This window comes from Polypterus senegalus, chromosome 10 (genome assembly GCF_016835505.1).
Source record: "Polypterus senegalus isolate Bchr_013 chromosome 10, ASM1683550v1, whole genome shotgun sequence".
NCBI lineage: Eukaryota > Metazoa > Chordata > Cladistia > Polypteriformes > Polypteridae > Polypterus > Polypterus senegalus.
The window spans coordinates 75,774,262-75,793,136 of record NC_053163.1 but is presented as its reverse complement, the minus strand read 5'-3'; the positions used below and the strand labels follow the sequence as shown (position 1 = coordinate 75,793,136).

Sequence of the window (18,875 nt, the reverse complement as noted above, 5' to 3'; positions counted from 1 at the left end):
TTCAAATCCATACGTTGAAAAGATTTGGGGAATTTGAGAACACGTCTATCTTAAACTTGAGAAACATTCTGTGCATCTTTAATTATGGATTGGTTTGCCATTTCAAATTTACTTTGAAGGATGTTACTTCAGCTTGTATATCTTGCATATTTTCCAGTTTTACTCATCTGACAGCTCCTCCTGACAGCAAAACGGATCCCCAGTACAAGTTGTCAAATGCGGGGAGCGGCACATAAATTAATGTAAGAAAAAAGTAATTATGTAAGCGTCACTCTATAAGCAAAGAGTGAACAAATATGTACTCGCCATTTACCGTCCATTACACTAAAAACAACACCACAGGTGCTTTATTTGCACATTATAATGATTCAATATTTCTCTGATGCTATAACTTATTGGCAAAGCTCCAGACCTGCTCACCATCAGCCAACAATTTTACCTTATGACTCAACAGTTACTTGAATTCTCCATCAGGTGTTTCTTTCAAAAATGTAAAGTTTAAGAAATCTGAACTACAATTAGCGACAGCTCCCCACAACCAATAACAGACATCAACTGATGCCATTTTTACATTACTTGAATCGGAGTGTGCAGCTTATGAGAGCTATTGAGTCACCACAAGTCTTTTTGGATTATGTTTATAACTAAATGACATAGTACTGTTAAAAAGAATGTATTTAATGAAGTCATTATCACTGTTTTTTTGAAAATGCCTCACTGTTACAAAAATGTTTAATAAACAAAAATGTGATAACTGATTCTTAGGCAAAATAACTAAAAACTTGTAAAACACTACAACTTTCAATCAGTTAACTGTATCCCCAAATGCACCTAAATGTTGCACCATGTCAAACAACTTTTTCAGGTTGTGAACATTTTATATTCAAAGGAGCTGAGCACCCTTGGCGAGAAGTATGGTTTAAAGTGGAATAATGTACAAAGGTTGGTTTAGTTTATGTACTAAACATTATGTACATTGGGCCATCCACAGCATTACCTACATCAGAGGAAATAAGCAAAACAAACTGAAATGTACACTCGCTAGGAAAGCGGAATATATTAAGTAAAATCATGTCAAGTAACTGAATAGTCATCTTTTAATGAGACACTGTAAGATATTTTATAAAAAAAAAAAAAGAGAAACGTGAAAGTTTACTCCATGTCTACTGCGGAGCTCTGCTGATGTCATCAAATAAACATTTAAAGGACAGAGGTCATGACCCAGAACAGAACTAATAAAACGGTAGGGGGCTGCTGACCAATCGAGCATGTATGATGAATCTGTTGAAAGAATGTTAATCATGTTCATTTGGTAAAAAAAATGAATGTGTTAAATCTAAAAGCCTTTTTATATACACTGGTGATGTGGAGGTTTGTTTTAAAGCTCTAACCATGACCTCTCCTCCACCCATTGTGTGTGTCTCGCTCAGATCTCTCTAGGTCATATTCCAGAAGTGAACAATGGGGTTTGTGAGACCTTCCATTTTAAACAATGCCCTATTACACCTTCCACAACCATGTCACATGGTAACAAGGAGTCTCATTTAAGTGGGCTGTACTCAGTACATGACCCAATTATCACCCAGACCACCTCAAAAACAAAGCAGATTGGCACTTCAGTGATCACAGTGATATCACACTGGATTTGTGTGAGAGAGGCTTCCAGTTCTTTGTTCTGCTGCAATTTCAAGTGACTGCTTTATCATCTTTTCAAAAATGTTAGAAATGAGCCTTTATGCTGGTCAAAAAGACTCACCTTTACATAATGTTGGGAAAGTGACCCTGAGTGGCAGACTACATTCAGATAAATTCTCCCTCTGCAGGGTATGAAGACAAAAGAAATTGTATGACTTCCAGGAATGCTGTTAAGTCATCACCCAGACCTCCTTTGTGAATATGTACTGGCAAAGAATTATAAAATGTCTCTGATGGAAGAATTGCTGTCTGCAGGCACATCCCTTTATCATTCCATAAACCCAACCCCCAGGCCCAGCCCGTCATCTCCTTTATGCTCTTTCTCGTAAAGAGCTGACTCCTTTCCTGCTTTCAGTGGCTTTTTCAATCCTGCTGCTCAGACCATGCCAGTGTGCTTTAACAAACTAGGGAGAAACAAATCTTAATAGGCAAGGCATATTCAATTAGAATGTATGGTGTCCTCTGATGACCAGCAATAACCAATAACAGATATGGCTTAAGCAATTTGCATGTAGAAGTGCAGTTTACTGCTGGTGCATGACATTACATTGGATTTTAAATGTGAAACTAGAAAGAAAGAAAGAAAGAAAGAAAGAAAGAAAGAAAGAAAGAAAGAAAGAAAAAATTGCTCTGCTAGGACTGCTGAGGCTGAAAAGCCCAGCTCTATATTCTCTCTCAAAAAATGCTGCATAAGTGTCCAGTGTGGTTGGCATATTCAAATTCAGGGGTACTGAGGTCAATAAACTTTATGAGATTCACAAATTAAAACATAAGAAGACAGATCAGGTTGCTTCCAACACACAACCATTCCACTGACACTCAGGCGTTTGACTTCAACAATGCCCCACATATATATTCTAATTCCAAGAAAAGGTACATGCAGTTAACAAGCTGATTGTGTCCATTTTGGGCTCTGTTTCATTTCATATTTAATTGTGATGTGAACTTTGCATGAAATTTCATTTTCTGAGATTGCTTATTAGAATAGAGCATCAAAGAGAATGACTGTATGGCTGCCAAAGCCATTCATTTTTCTTACGCTAGAAATAATACATTTTAGTTTTACGTACACTAGTACCAGGAACTTTAAAAAGGACACAATGGTGCAATTCAAAACAAGTGTAGCTCAAGCTAATTCAATCAATTCATCAATCCATCTATCTATTCTCTGTCTAACCTCACCTAATCTAATTATACTGTTGTAGGAAGCAACATCCTAAAGGTTCTGAGTATGTGATGCAACTCCATTGGTAGGACACATTCAACTGTCAATCTCACATGCATGTCTTGGGGGATATAGTAAGAGAACTGAGCACCAAGACAAAACATCCATGGGCACAAAATGAATGTGCAAACTCTGCCTAGAGAGTGTCCAGGTTGGAATTTGGCCCAGGGACTCTGGAAGTGTGATGATGTAGCAAAACTAATCATTGCTCCAAAACGTCATTGCCAAAAAGAAACCAGCCTACTTGTAAAATTATGCTGCTGAATTTCTGAGCTTTGTGAGCTGTTGAAAAATATTCCAAAATGGAGAAGTAGCCAGTACAATGAAGATGAGATAGAAGTTAATAATATTGTTTGGTTAAACTGAAAATCTGGGCAGCAGCACTGTAATTGGCTAAGATTTGGTGCAAGTAGATTAGGTGGGGAAAGGGATGCCTTGGTCTACATTAGACATGATGAAAATGCACAAAATAAACTTAGCATCCAGGATAGCAAGGTAAGTAAAAGCTAGCAAAGTTTCTTAACTTACTGAACTAGACACAAGTCACCACTGATGTTAAGCTATCAGTAAGTCAGTCAGTCAGCCATTGTCCAACCTGCTATATCCTAACACAGCTATCAGTAATATTTAACATATTCCTGACTTCATGTGTCCCCCTTGTCTCCACTCTGTTAACATGTCACCCTGACTTACTGTAATAAAGTGTTCTAGAAGATGGCGTCTCATCTATTGATTTTTTGGGGAATGACGCAAAACTCAGCTCACCGGCAGTCTCTTTAAAACGCACCACTCCATTAAAGATTAATCACTGCTAAAGCAGCTGCAGTGAAATATCTTAAAGCCGTCAATCTAATAAATGCCTGACCCATCAAGTCACAGTCATAATAAGATGAGCAACACTCAAGATAACGGCACACTCTCTGGCAAACTGCAAGGTCAAAATCCACCAGTGGGATAGATGAATGTGTAAGAGCAACAAAAAGGTGAGAATTACAGACCCCAATGTCTGTGCTCACCATTAATGCTTTTAATGATAAACCACTCCAAAACTTTAGGAGCAAGGAAAGCAAGACAAGCAATTTTGATGCTGTTTGAAATCCACTTCCTCATATGTCCTTGGAGCTAACCATAATACTAAAATCTTTGTTCTTTAGTTTGAATATTGTTCCCTACTGCTTATTAATTTTATACTTTCAAGTCATCAAAAATTGTATGTATTACTGTTTGCTTTTGTAAGTCAACCTGGATAAACGTGTCTGGCAAACAAGTAAATAAATACAGTATATGACAGCAACATGGTGCCACAGTGTGTAAGGCTGAAGCCTCATATATCCAACATTATGTTCGTAATAATAAATGAGGCTCCGGAGATCCCCATGGAGTACTTGTGGAGTTACATCTTTTTTATGTTAGCATAACATTCTCAGCCTGGCTTAGTCCAACTCAATGTGTTCACTGGCAATGACAGGTGTGAGGCAAGGGCCAACCCTGGATAAGAAATTTATATTTACAATTATTTAGCTTACTTTAAGAAATCTGGTCAAGTAAGTTTGGCTTACACTATTGGCAGAATGTTTTGCTAAATAAAAGCATAACATCTCCAATTTAAAGTTGTTTTTTTTGTGTAGTTTTTGCATATGCATATTCTGCAGTGCTTATACATTCACTGTCCACTTTATTAGGTACACCTTGCTAGTACCAGGTGGGACCTCCTTTTGCCGTCAGAACTGCCGCAATTCTTCATGGCATTGATTCAACCAGGTGCTGGAAATATTCCTCACGGATTTTGGTCCATATTGACATGATAGCATCGCCCAGTTGCTGCAGATCCATGATGCAAATTTCCCATTTCACCACATCCCAAAGGTGCACTATAGGATTGAGATCTGGTGACTGTGGAGTACAGTGAACTCACTGTCATGTTCAAGAAACCAGTTTTGTGATGACATGAGCTTTGTGACATGGTGCATCATCCTGCTGAAAGCAGATATCAGAATATGGGTACACTGATGTCTTAAATGAATGGACATTGTCATCTATAATAGTCAGGTAGGCTGTGGAATTTAAACAATACTCAACTGGTACTAAGGGGCTCAAAGTGTACCAAGAAAATATCCCCCACACCATTACATCACCACCACCAGCCTGAACCGTTAATACAAGGCAGGATGGATCCATCATGTTGTTAACGCCAAATTCTGACCCTACCACCTGAATGTCACAACAGAAATCGAGACTCATCAGATCAGGAAACATTTGTCCAGTCTTCTATTGTCCAATTTTGGTGAGTCCAAGCAAACTGTAGCTTCAGTTGGCTGTTCTTAGATGACAGGAGTGGTACCCGGTGTGGTCTCCTGCTGCTGTAACCCATCTGCTTCAAGGTTCAACGTGCTGTGCATTCCGAGATGCTCTTCAGTTGTAACGAGTGGATATCTGTGTTATTATTGCCTTTGTATTAGCTCAAACCAGTCTGACCATTCTCCTCTGACCTCTGGCATTAACAAGGTATTTTCACCCAGACAACTGCCACTCACTGGATATTCTTCCCTTTTGCTGACCATTCTCTGTAAACACTTGAGATGGTTGTGTGTGAAAATCCCAGTAGATCAGCAATTTCTCAAATACTCAGACCAGCCCATCTGGCACCAACAACCACACCACGTTCAGAGTCTCTCAAATCACCTTTCTTCCCCATTCTGATACTCAATTTGAACTTCAGCAGGTCGCCTTGACAATGTCTAACCGACTAAATGCATTGGGTTTAAACAGGTGTACATTATAATGTGGCTGTTGACTGTATATATACTGTGGCGAGCAGCTGGGGGCGTTACCCAGGCGGTACACCCAGAAGGACTGGAACAGGGATTACTCCTCCTCCGGACCACGAGAGGGCACCCGCCCTGGTTAGTATGGGGACCATGGGAACGGAGCATGGAAACCCAACCCTATAGGGGCCCATGGTCACCTCCAGGGGGCGCCCAGATGCCTGAGAAGCCCTGGATGTCAGAATGTCTGCCACACTCAGAGGTGCTGGGGGGAGGAAAACCAGGGACATCAGGAGTGCTTCCGGGTGTGCAGCCGGCACTTCCGCCACACCAGGAAGTGATGGTGGAAGTTCACTGGGAGGTACCTGGAGCACATCCAAGGTGAACATAAAAGGGACCACCTCCCTCCATTCAGGAGCTGGAGTCGGATGGAAGAGGACAACGCCTGGAGGAGAGCAGTGGAGGCAGTGAAGAGAGGCATTGTGTAAGGCCTGGACTTGAAGATGATCGGTGCTGGGGCACTGGGTTGTGTGCTATTGGACATTGTATACAGTAGTAATGTTTAATAAAGGCATGTGTGGTGGTAAACCATCGACGTCTGCCTGTCTGTGTCCGGGATGCTCCCCACAATGCATATATACATTTATACAGACACACACACACGTATATATGCATGTAAATGTCTGTATACATGAACACATATACATGTAAGTGTGAATACAAAAGTATACATAGAATCAGCTGTATACTTTTGTATATGACTTTTGTTGATTCTGTAGTATTGTCGTTGATTTTTGAGCACATGCAATTAAGAATTTCATTGTACCATGCACTCATGACAATAATCTAAAACTTTTCAAAATTATCTACAAAAATTCAACCACAGAAATCACAAATAAAGTCTCTTTTAAATTCCTCTAAATGCTTTTATATTATTACTACCTTAAGTTTGATGAAATGGCAGAATAGGTGCTAGCTTTGCTGCCTCACAATTCCAGAATCCTGGTTGGAATTCAAGTGTCTGCTTAATTTGCACATTCACATCTGTGCTCCTCCAAAATAACAATGAAGTGCAAGCTGGTAACAAAATGTGTATACCATTTCGATGCATTGGCACACCAGGCAAAACAAACTCTAATAACTTTGGAATAAGCAGATCAAGAAAATAAGCCGGATCTCCACTTCATATGTGATATATTTAATGGCTCCATGACTGTATGAATGATTCATCAGTGCCATGTAGATACTGTATTGTCGCATTGTCACAGATACTGAATCAAGAGATGCAAAAAGAACCACAAATGGCTATTATGTTTGCTTATTTAAGTTGGCTGATTACCCCCAAATCACGTTCCTCCTGTTTCCACATTCCTAGATTTTTTTTTTGGTGAGACTTATTTTTTTCATGTCATCTTCACCATGACAGTCAAAATGCAGCTCTTCATTCCATGATTCTCCGCCTTGACTCCTCACATACACAAATGCCCGTCTCTCCTTAAAAAATGACATACCACCCTCCAAATCAATCCCTTCTCTTCTCTTCCTCTTCCACACAAACACATATGTGATTCAGTTTCCTCCTTTCATTCCATTCAAACAACAAACTTTTACCTTATATAGCGCCTTTATTCCATTAACACAATCCAAATTCAGAGCACAGGCAGCTTAAGTGATTTGCTCAAAGCTACAAAATGTGTCAGACACAAAAACTAAACTGATTGCCTTGTGGTTGAGGGTCCATTGCCTTATCCAGTATGTCACATCCATCTTCCTTAAACCTCATAACTTGCTATGTAAAAATGTTTCCTTAGTGCCAAAGAGTGAAGAACGATTACGAGAGGGGTACATGCTATACAGTGATGTGAGCTCCTGTGTGCTGATGAAACAGAATAGGAAGGCTATAATTAAAAGAAAATAAAAAATAGAAAGATAAATTAGCAGGGCAGAGCAATGGCAACAACAGATAAATCAAAGCTCATTTCAGGGAAGTGCAGAATGGCAGGCTTTAAAACAGACATCTTTCTGGCTTGGTGAAAGAAAATGCAGAGGAGTGCTCAGTTGAACAAAGCCACTAATTATGAACAAAAGGAGCAGATGTACTGACAGAAATGCAAGGTAATATGCTTTGCCAAGGTCACTGGAGAAACTAAGCATTACAAATCCACTCGCCCACTGCTCTTATCTGCTTGGACACAGACGTGCAGGGCTGCTGCGTGTTAATAGCAAGTATGGCAGTGCGGACAGAGGAAACTCCCCCAGTTGAGATGTGAAATCGCCAAGACGGCAGACTGTCAGAGACTTTTGCTTGTGTATCCAATAAAATGAGGTTGCTCAGCTGTTTTGGATTTATATTTGGAATTCAGAATGCATCACATAAATACAGAGAGATAGGGCACACCCATGGTAAGTGTGAAGCACAGTGCTTAAGATCCCAGGAAAAGTTATTCTCCTAATGTCCAAGGACATCTTTATGCGTACATAAGATGAGAAAGATAAAAATATAACAATTCCACTAGGCTGAATTAAACGAGCAAAGGGCCCTCTGTGGCAGCCAGTGTGGTCTATTAGCTTAAAAGTCTCAGTATAAATGAAAAGTTTGCCAGTTCACCTCTGGCTCTCAGTGTAACCCTGAGCAAGTTAGTTAATTTCCCTGTGCTGCACTTGTAAAATAGGTGCAATAAAAAGAAAATGTGCTTGAGCTCTGTATTATTTGGAAGCATGTGTCCATATCCCCTCGTCTCTACAATTCTTTTTCATGCCACTGGCAATCTATTCATATGTTCTGCCTCTGTAACAATCACCCTCATTCACCTGCCTCTAGACTTCAAAGTGCCATTTATTCCCCCCTTTCGGATCACATGGCAGAGGTCTCCTAGGAAGGCCTGCAGATTTTAGCCCTGTCCCTTCTCATAAACATACAGTTTTATTCCCAATAAAAATGTGAACTTCTCCATATACCTAACATTCATTATTTGTTCTTCACGGGACACTTTCATCATGTTTTTGCAGACACTGGATCAATTTATGCCCAGGAGAACAACAGCAAGGAAACAGTCCTTATTTTACATGCATTCCTGAATTGGATTTTACTGTGGAAAGCTCTCTGCATTAATGCTCATCACTAAGGAAGATGCTATATAAAATAGACAAACATTAATTTACAAAGATGCTTAAAAGCATGAAGGGTTAAAAAGTTACTACTCTGATAATGAATAAACTAATATTTATTTTTATTAAATGAATAACAATTTTAACATGAAGAGTAGTCACCGCCTTTATACTAAAGAATGATGCATTTGGTTGTCAAGCTCTGGACCTCAGTCCTATAATCCAATATAAAATGTGACTGCCCGCTACTTCAATTTTGGGTACTCAGCTCTTGTAATGTTTTTAAAACAGGATGCTGATCCAATGCAACATAAAACAAATCTGCTATTCAGATGCCACCAACTCATATTTTTTCCTTTCTCTGTAATTTCCATGAAAACCTATACTGAAGCAAAATAAGCAGAAAGTGCCTGACGGTTAAAAATTAAAGTGACTGCAAAGCAGGCAGTCATGTGGAGAGAATGAATCACACTGAACCCACGGTATCTTAAGTCACAGCTTGTAGCAGATGCTGTGCTTGAGAGCCGAGAGGGTGTGAAGAAACCATCTCTAAGGCCTGCTGCTAAAGATGCACCCCTCTGCCTTTGTAAAAGAGCACACTGAAACAGTACTGCAGCCAACAGAATAGTGGATCCTAAATAACCTAATAAAAAAAGAAAATTGCCAATCCAGCTAAGGGCAACAGCAGCATGAGTTATAAATGAAAGATGATAAAACTTCAGGGCCTACCAGCTAAACTGTGAATTGAGTTAGGAATAAATAAACTTGATATCATCCTTCATCAAGGCACAAAAGACAAAGCTGTTTTTCTACCAGAATCAATAGGTCAAAACTTTGGTTTAATACAAACCTCTAAAAAAAGTTTACAGACTGAAAGTTTGAAGAAAAAAAAACTTAGGTGATACTTCAAACTCAACTACAAGAGGGATATTAAAGCAGGCAGAGAGACAGACAAATTCGAACATTACAAACAATTACAACTAGCTCACCAGAGCAATTGAAAAGAAGTCCCAGTGAGGCATTATGTTGGTGTATTGCTGTTGGCAAGGAGCCCCAGTAGTGTTTCATGACCCATCTTTACTGAATAATGTGTTGGCTGAAAGTACTCATTGCTAGTGTATCAGGGAGAGGATGGCACTCAGATCAACAACTACAGTTTTTAAGTTTGACATGCCCTTCAACCAGGTGTTTTGTAATGTGCCACGGGCTAAACTCAGAGCTCAAATGCACATTAGTGAAAAATCTGCAAATACGCATAATCTTTATTAATTGCTTTATACAAAAATGCTTCAGATGTATTAATATAATGACAGTGAAGCAATACTACTGTACTTTTAATCACAAAACACAAACAGTTTAAATTAAATTGCACAGTATGTCGTCATTATGCTTAAATATAACTAGTTGCTAGATGAAAATTAACTGAAATTTAGTTAAAAAAAAGATTTGAGGTAGTATGTGCTTATTCACATTTGTGGAACCGTCATACGTCAATACTGCTTTGTTAACCTATCTCTCTATTATAATAAAAAAATCCTGGGACGAGATGAGACTTTTTAGTCTGGAATGAGACATGACTTTCTCAGAGAGATACTTTCATGTCCCGCGAAATGAGACTTTGTGCCAAGAGATTCAACCACGCCCGGGGCCGGAAATAAAGTACAAAGAGTAGATGACAAAGTAGAACACTGTAAAGAGATTCAAAAACGTTGGTGCGATACACATGCAGAGCAGGTTAGAGATAATTAAAGTACTAAAATTCAAAAGACTCAAAAAAATTATAGCAAAGATCGCATTAGCGCAAACAAACAGAAATTATTACTTGGTGAAATAACGGATCAGTGAAAAGAGATCTAATATATTTTTCGGATTTAAACTTTAAGTCAGAGACTTGTAGGTCGTCTAATTCGTGTTGCCATCAGGGAAAAGTGGTGTTTCTTCCCAATAAAGAGGCGTATCCGCGAGAATTAAAAGATTTGTTGTTTGGTGGAAGAGAAATCCACATACGTGAGCAGCAGAGATGCGAAGTGGCTGGCATATAGCATAGGCAAGCGAAGCAAGAAGGAGGCAAAGCCCCCTAGTATTTATAAAACACAATTTCTTTTTTTTTATGCACTGTTCTGCTACTGGTATTCTCACCAAAAATTTGTATTTTAACAGATCACTTTGGCCTTAGGGTACACAGTGGAAATGTATATTATTTACATTTACATTTAGTTATTTGGCTGACGCCTTCAACCAGAACAACTTGCAATATCTGAGATACAACTGGTGACATTTCCTTGTGTTTTTTCAATTGGAGCACAGGCAGTTGAAACACTAAAATGTGACCTACTGACAGAGAAACAACAACACCTTGTAATGGTAATGTAACGGTTAGTATGCTAGCAAGACATCCGAATTTGGTTCCTGCTCATTACATTAAACTTTTTTCTTTAATGAAGTATTTCCTTTATTATGTTTATCATGGTCCCAAGTCAAACCAGGTGGAGCCATATTGCCTCTGGAGTCTGATTTGGAGTTGCATATGTAATTTCTCACCGGTACACCAAGCGCAAAACCTTCTGCCCTGTTTCTCTGGCACACTTGAAACTGTACTCTGCTGCTCAATAGTCGTAATCCAATAACTAAACCAAATCACATTAAAAAATTGGAATCACTTAACATATGTATTCCAAGCAGGATCATTTTTCTGTTTTTAAATTTACAGCCAGCTTTTTGAGTAATACACAGGCAAAATGGGGAAACACAGCTTACGTCTACATAAATAAAGTGGATGTGGCATCTGTTTGTATCTATACTACATATGTTTTTACCAGAATTACTTGAAAAGAGCTGTACTTTAAAAAAAAAAAAAAACAGAAAATAACTCAGGGTAGTCCAACGTTTAAGAAAGGCTATATGGAATCTTAATTCAGTGGCAGGGAGGGCTCAGCAAATCTGATATTGTCAAGATGTTGATCAGTAATTTCCATCCAATAAAATGAATGTTAATAGCCAACTTTAAATCTGATTGATTGTGCATAAATGACGTCTGCCTGGGGAAGCGTGTGAACAGAATGAGAGGCCAATATCCTAATAGTATGAAGTATGTGACAAAAGAGAATCTGTGTTTATTCCTTCATGTGGTCCAGTGACCTCGTCGTGTCAATCTATGTATGTTTTACAGCCACAAATCTCCTGTCAAACTATTTCTCTCTTTGGTGACCAAAAGTTATTTATAAAGATTTTACAGGAACATTTTGAAATAAAACTTGGATTACACCAGAAAACACTGCTAGTTAAATGCAAAAGACATTTTGTTCAGAGAAGGAGACAGATTACTTTTATCCCCAGACTTGCCAGGTTAACTCAATTCTGAATATGACTCCATTTAAACCCAATACTAGAATGTCTTAGGTGGACTGGTTTCCCGACCAAGTCTGGTTCTTGCCTTGCATCCAATGGCTCTTCCTCTTACTGATGCTAAAAAACTACACGTGTATGGAAATGTTAAGTTCTTATGTTATATTACACAAATCTCTTCTCTTCATCCAGACAGAGTAAGTACATAAACATGGATGTGCTCTGCCCCTATCTTTGTACCAATGCCATCTAAAGAGACATGATGAAGAGACAGATTTCAGCTTGTGAAGAAACGTTTAAAAAGTTCAAACCCCATTTTACAATTCCTAATCCAGCACTTTTAATATACTTTATTGCTAGAAAAATTCATTTTTGTTTGCAACTTCAGTTTTTTTAGTATTTTCAAAATAAATGCTATTTTTTTTTCTCAGAGCACTCCTACTGACACTGAAAATGCCTACAGTTTCCAGTAGGTCCTGTCTTTGTGACATCCATTACTTAATATCAAGTTTAAACTAGTGACCTAAAGATTCGCTCTTTTCTTATAAAATGGGGTTCAAGAGTTTGAGAAGGAAAAATATTTATATATTCACTCCTACTTCTAAAATAAGCCTTGTGGAAGCCAGTGCTTCATTACAAAGACATCTTGTAATATTAGTTTTTCAACACTGCAACAGTTTCTAAAAAAGTGCTAGTATTACCTGGGTGATGCCAGGACAGTTGGCTGGCAAATACCTGTAGACCTTAATGTTACAGACAAAAAGATCACATGCACACACTTACTCATGCATTTGTCCCATCTGTGGGCCTACCAACGTCCACTGATTCTTGAGAGACATGAGCAAAAGCTGAGATCACTTTAAACCACACAAAAGCTTCAAAGTAGCCGAAGTGATTCACTTCTGCTATTCTTGCTGTGCCATGCATATATGGTAATGTCAAGGCAGTCCAAACTTAAGCAACCAGAGACATTGCTGGTTTAAAACAAATATTCATGCAAATCTGGTTGCTAGGCATTTAGTGAAACTGAGCTTTATACAAGAAAACCTTTTTGGTTTTTATTTCTTACAGGATCCTTAAGAGTTGTGACTTCAGCTCTGTTTTAATCTCTGAGATTGAAAGAACATCCCACAAGACCTGAGCCACTAACTAAAACTAACAAAAATCACAAGCTATTCAAAAGATTCACGTGATTATACCCATAAAAAATACATTCAGAGATCTGATTATTTCACTGAGTTTTACCTCAAACCATTTGATACTGTACAAGGTCAAACCATGCACTGGTTTTAAGGCAGGAGACCTCCCAAGATCTGAACCTTTGAGAATATTTCATCACAGTGTGGTGTTTACATAACCGGATAATAATTGGAGCCTGAAAACTGGGTTTTAAACACACTTGCTGTTTCTGTGGTGCTCTTCTTACATTCTATAGAGGAGTACGGCTGTCCAATTTAGAAAGAACTTTATAGATGTCAATGTGTCCTGCAATGGTCTGGTGTCCCATTTCAGATTGGCTCCTGGGTTGTACCCAGTGTGACTGGGACTGGCTCCACCACATTGGACAAAAGAAGCCTCACAATGTTCTGATATGTTACATTATAACCGCCAATTCATCCAACAGGCTTCCACCAGATTCCTCTATTGTGTTGCAGCTCCCTGGATATGCAGATAAAAAAAGGGGTGGACTACCAAGTATCCATTACAGGGTGGCACAATGGTGAAACGTGCCACTCTACCCCCATTCCATTCCAGACTGCGTAGTCCTGCAGGTTTCCTGAGGAGTCTCATTTTCAACCACCACCCAAACATATGCAGTTCCAAACCTAATGGAACCTCATTCATGAGTGTGTCATACCTTGTGGCCATTGCTGTCCTGTGATCTTGTACTACGTAAAGCCAACAGGATGTAACAGCACTCTACAGCACCCACGATGTGACCGACTCATGTGAAGCCTACAAATGACACTCACAAAGCGCCTAGTCAACTGTTCATTTTTCGATATGTGTGCCCTGTATGATGTTATCAAAAAATATCATTACACTAGGCCCTCTGTAAGGATGCAATAATGCAAGTTTACAGTTATGAATAAGATTGACAAAGATTATCTTACTCTAACTGTACATCAGTCGTGTTGATCTTTCTTCTGTGATCAGTAGTAGATAATTAGAGTTCTGGTGACAATGATTACGGCCATATTGCATGTGACATCAGGTATGTTGCAAATGACATCAATAGGCATATCAGGAGTGATTTCAGTGGACATAAGCTGCACTTACACTTTTCTCGGTAAAGCAAACAAAGTGGATGAATGCTGTCCATCACATGATGATAATTAGTGAAATTTATATAGCACTTTCCTAACTACTCAAAGTGCTGAATATAGACAAATGGGAGCCACTTCAACCACCACTGATGCACAGCATCCACCTAGATAATGAAATGGCAGCCATTTTTGTGCAAGTACATTCACCACAAATTAGCTATCAAGTGATGAAGGGGTGAGCAGTTAGAGAAAGGCGATGGGGATGATTGGGGGGTGGGCAGAATAGACAAGGCTAGGATGGGCTATTTAATCAGGATATACTCTTTTCAAAAGATTCCAAGGGATCTTTTATGACCACAAAGAGTCAGGACCTTAGGTTTACATCTCACCCGAAGGACGGTGCCATTTTTACAGCGCAGTGCCCTCGCCCCTGCACTGGGATCTACACTCTCAGACCACAAGGTAAGCACCCCCTGCTGTCCACATAAACACTTCGTCAAGCAGCAACCCAAGCTTTTTTTGCTGGTCTACCACCCAAGTATTGGCTGGGTCCAAATGTGTTTTAGCTACAAGTGGATTATCTGTTCTTAAGTACTGGTGGTATGGCTTCTGGCGACTCGTGTGTGTGTATGTGTGTGTGTACGTGTGTCTCCAAGGGCATGTCACCTCTTCAGACTTAAACTCACGTACTTCCTGCAACCCTGTCATGAGCTGGCACTATGCCCACTGTTGATTGTGGGCTTGGATGAGCACCAGCTGATCTGGACTTGTGAGTTAAAATCACTAATAACTAAACTGTTAAGCATATGGAGAGCTAACTGTGCCATAAAAAAACTAAAGAGTTAAAACGGGTAAAGAGTTAAAACGGGTAGGGGCGATTAAATGGCACAGTTAGGCCTGTGATGTGAATGCAAGAGTGTGCCAAAGTTATCTGGCATGTCCACTCGGGATTGGCCGATCAAATATGAGATTAAATCACGAGAAGGGGCCAGACCCCTCCCCCGGGAACCCCCAGGGCAGAGGCAGAATACAGCTGTGTGGCGTAACCTCCGATGCGTCACATTCTTGTGGAAAGCCGGTCACGGACTGCGCGTTACCCTCAAAAAAGCAAGGGTTCGGCTGGCCCGCGCATGACAATACGTGACAGTAGCACCACACCCTCCCACTATAATCTGCACATAACACAAGACACAAAACTTTTAAAGTCATCCGCGGGGCATCCTTCTGTTGTGGAACATCCACGCTGCACTTATGAAAACTGCGCACAACCACTCGTCAGGCGTGTCTGTTGCCATGTAGCCACATAACTGCCGATACATCACTTCGTGATAGATAGATAGATAGAAAATAGATAGATAGATAGATAGATAGATAGATAGATAGATAGATAGATAGATAGATACTCGAAAGCATCCCCAGACACACCTAAAAGTCGGACCGACCAATAGCATCAGTGACAAAGCTTCAGCAACAAGAAAGTCAACTTCTCTCGTTGTTCACTCCAAGCCGAAGAGCGGCAACACGCTAAAATCCCAGTCACTGTCACGCTCCAGACTTATACGATTTCGGACGATACGGCGCTTGTGCCTTCGTGTCTCCGACACACTTACCCACTTCCTAATTTTAGAGTCGCTCCTGAGAAGAATGCAGATGAAGCGAGCGCCGCGCATCCCACTTGGTCCCGTAACTGTTTGGGGATTTCCTAGCAGCGTTCTCCCCTGATTGGCTCATGTGGGCGAGTCACATTTTTTCCATAACATTGGCCAATGGCCACACTTAGGGAGTATCGCGAAAAACAACCTCTTTTGTCGACACGCGTTACGTATGAATCGTCGCGTCGTTGGTTTCTCCCGTTCAGTTTTGTTTTTGACTTCATTCATGCATATCGTACGTGGCTATTGGGATGTCATCTTAACCCTTTAAAATGTTTTAAGACGACTGATGGGATAGAGGCACTGTATAGGCATATGTGTTACAAGGAATTTATGATTTTCCTTTTATTTAATCATTCGCATAACTTACACATTTGAAGCGCACACTCTGAATTTCAACAGCCGCATAAAGTAAGAAATACGCTAATTTGTATATGTGGTAAGTATACCCTGCCTGTATTTGAATGAATATTTGATAATGGATGGAGCGATAGATGGAAGACACAAAACGTTCAGTGATCCTAACGCAACACTTCAACCGGGTGTAAAAGTACGCGAACGTGCTAGTAGTATGCGTACCAGGCTCTCAAATGTTTTTTGGAGATGGTCCCTATCTTTAAATAACTTTTGATTAAGACCAAAAGTGTCCAAAAAACACCGTCCCCTTGATATTAAGACAACGCTGGAGTGGGTTGACGGATGAAATGACTGTGGTGATGTGAGGCAAAGTTCCTGACGTAGCATTTCCGAAACGGGTAAAGATTTGTTATACCGCGACTGATTGCAGATTTTGGGCATTAATCGCAGTGAAACCCGTTATCACAACATCAAAATGAAAACGTAAAATGCCAAAAGGGAGTTAAACGAAATAAACAGGGGAAAAAAAAACTCTTCGTTCCCATACCGGGAGTCGAACCCGGGCCGCCTGGGTGAAAACCAGGAATCCTAACCGCTAGACCATATGGGAAGTTGATAAATAATGATCTTGTTTTTTGTTCTTATTAGACGTCACTCTGTTTTTTTTTCTTGCTTTCTTCTCAAACCGCGATGTTTTCAGTTTACAAAGGATGCTTTACGCCTTTTAAGATCGAAGGGTTTATCAAACAGGCAGGTACTACTGGCACAAGTCTGGTGTTCACATAGATCGCTTTCTGCTGGCGCGTAGTAAAAACAGCAACAACTTGGTGAATGTCCGAGCAGTAGCACGAGTCACGCTCATGTTTGGCGAAGGTGACGAAATTTGCAACGGCTCTATTGTCACCATTAATCGCTATAACATACAGAAATACAGTAAAAGAAAAATAAAACAGTTTACGGGATTGAGGTGGATAGAAACTGATAGTAAGAAATCGCTATGACGATTTGCATTCTCGACCCCATTTAGACAGTTAATATAGCTTATTCATTGTGTGAAAGTGTGTGCACTTGTATGTGAGATGCTAAACGAAAAACTGAACTTTCTTTTAAATCCAAATGAGCAATCACACACTTGCCCCTTAATCTTTAAAACTTCTTTTTTCTTTATAAGAAATCGGGACCAGTTTCGGAAGTGATGTGTATTTCTTAATTTAGCACATCAGTATTCTTTCATGATTGTTTTAACAAACGTTCCATAAAGTGGAAAAAAGTAATCATCTGAACTCCGAAACGCTGCCTGCAAACCGATAACATTTTGAAGAATTATTGTAAATGACATCATAGCTTCCTTTGAATTTTTCTATAAACATGAGCACCAATTCCAACTATTCTTGGATTTGTGACATAAATGAAACATCCGAAGACTGCCGCCACAATAAGAAATCTGACTATGCTGACACTCGACACTTTCCACTCCCAAAAACAAAAGTAAGGAATGAAACTCAGATTTACAGAAAACATTGAGACGTTTACCTGGCAAAACCGGTAATGTTTTAAAAGGATAAATCGCTCTTGTACTAATTTAGCAATTATAAAACTCCATTTCACTGCTTAAACATCACAAATTAACACTTTGAATGAGCCCACCATTTTCATTTGGATGAATCTATTCAGATAGCAAATTGAGTGTTTTGTATATAAGATAATGTCAGTCATTTTCCAGGGATGTAGGTAAAACATCTACTGTCCAAAAATAATTTAAACCACAAGCAATTTAATTCCTGGTAAAATAATCCAATTCCAGAATAAATATCATTCATTTACTTAGTAACACCCAAACACAGTTTTTCTAAAAAGCAGGGCAAAAGTATAGAGAAAACGTCATTTCCTTATTCACTACTGGACCTACTGTGTCTTCCAAATGACTGATCACGTTTGCCTTCAACCTTGGCATGCGAAGTGAGGAGTGCGTCAGACTTTTATTTTCTCCACAGACTCACTCTGCTTGCAGCCAATTCATTTTCATTGTAGTTTGAACTTAAATTTATTTTTTTAATAAACTGCACACAAAAATGCTTAGCTATTCACCACACATTCTCTATTTAAAGTGGATTAGCAACATGTAAACATTAAATTGTGTTAAAAACTCAGAATGTGCTATGTCAATTCAGGATATTAAGAACAGAGCTACAGTATGCTTTCTTGTAATAAGGAATCTGATGAAATACCAAACTTTGCAGTTCTAATATACTGCTTTCTTGTCCCCAATGTTGTGTTAACATTTTTAAGTGCAACAAAAATGGATAAAGGCATTCATTTTTTTGAATTGGTTTGAATTATGAAAAAAAGATATTAAAAAATTCTTTCAATGCATTAATGCAATTTTTATGCAAATTTAGAAGTTTTATTTGTTGTTCACATATATATAGATTTTCATTATGAGAAAACATGAATATAAAAT

General features: G+C 39.2%; 1 protein-coding gene and 1 non-coding gene across 3 annotated transcripts in view; both read right to left on the bottom strand.

Annotated features, from left to right (window-relative positions):
* Positions 1-16,091, bottom strand: part of elf1 (E74-like ETS transcription factor 1) — a 232,502-nt gene extending 216,411 nt beyond the window's left edge. The window contains exon 1 of one of the 2 annotated variants that reach the window (XM_039765994.1): positions 16,016-16,091. The gene's annotated coding sequence lies outside the window, so the exon portion shown is untranslated. The remainder of the gene's footprint in view (positions 1-16,015) is intronic. The other variant, XM_039765996.1, reaches the window with a different exon arrangement.
* An 861-nt stretch (positions 16,092-16,952) lies between these two features.
* On the bottom strand, positions 16,953-17,024 carry trnae-uuc. The gene has a single exon. It is a non-coding gene; the product is annotated as a tRNA-Glu (tRNA).
* Positions 17,025-18,875: the final 1,851 nt, after the last annotated feature.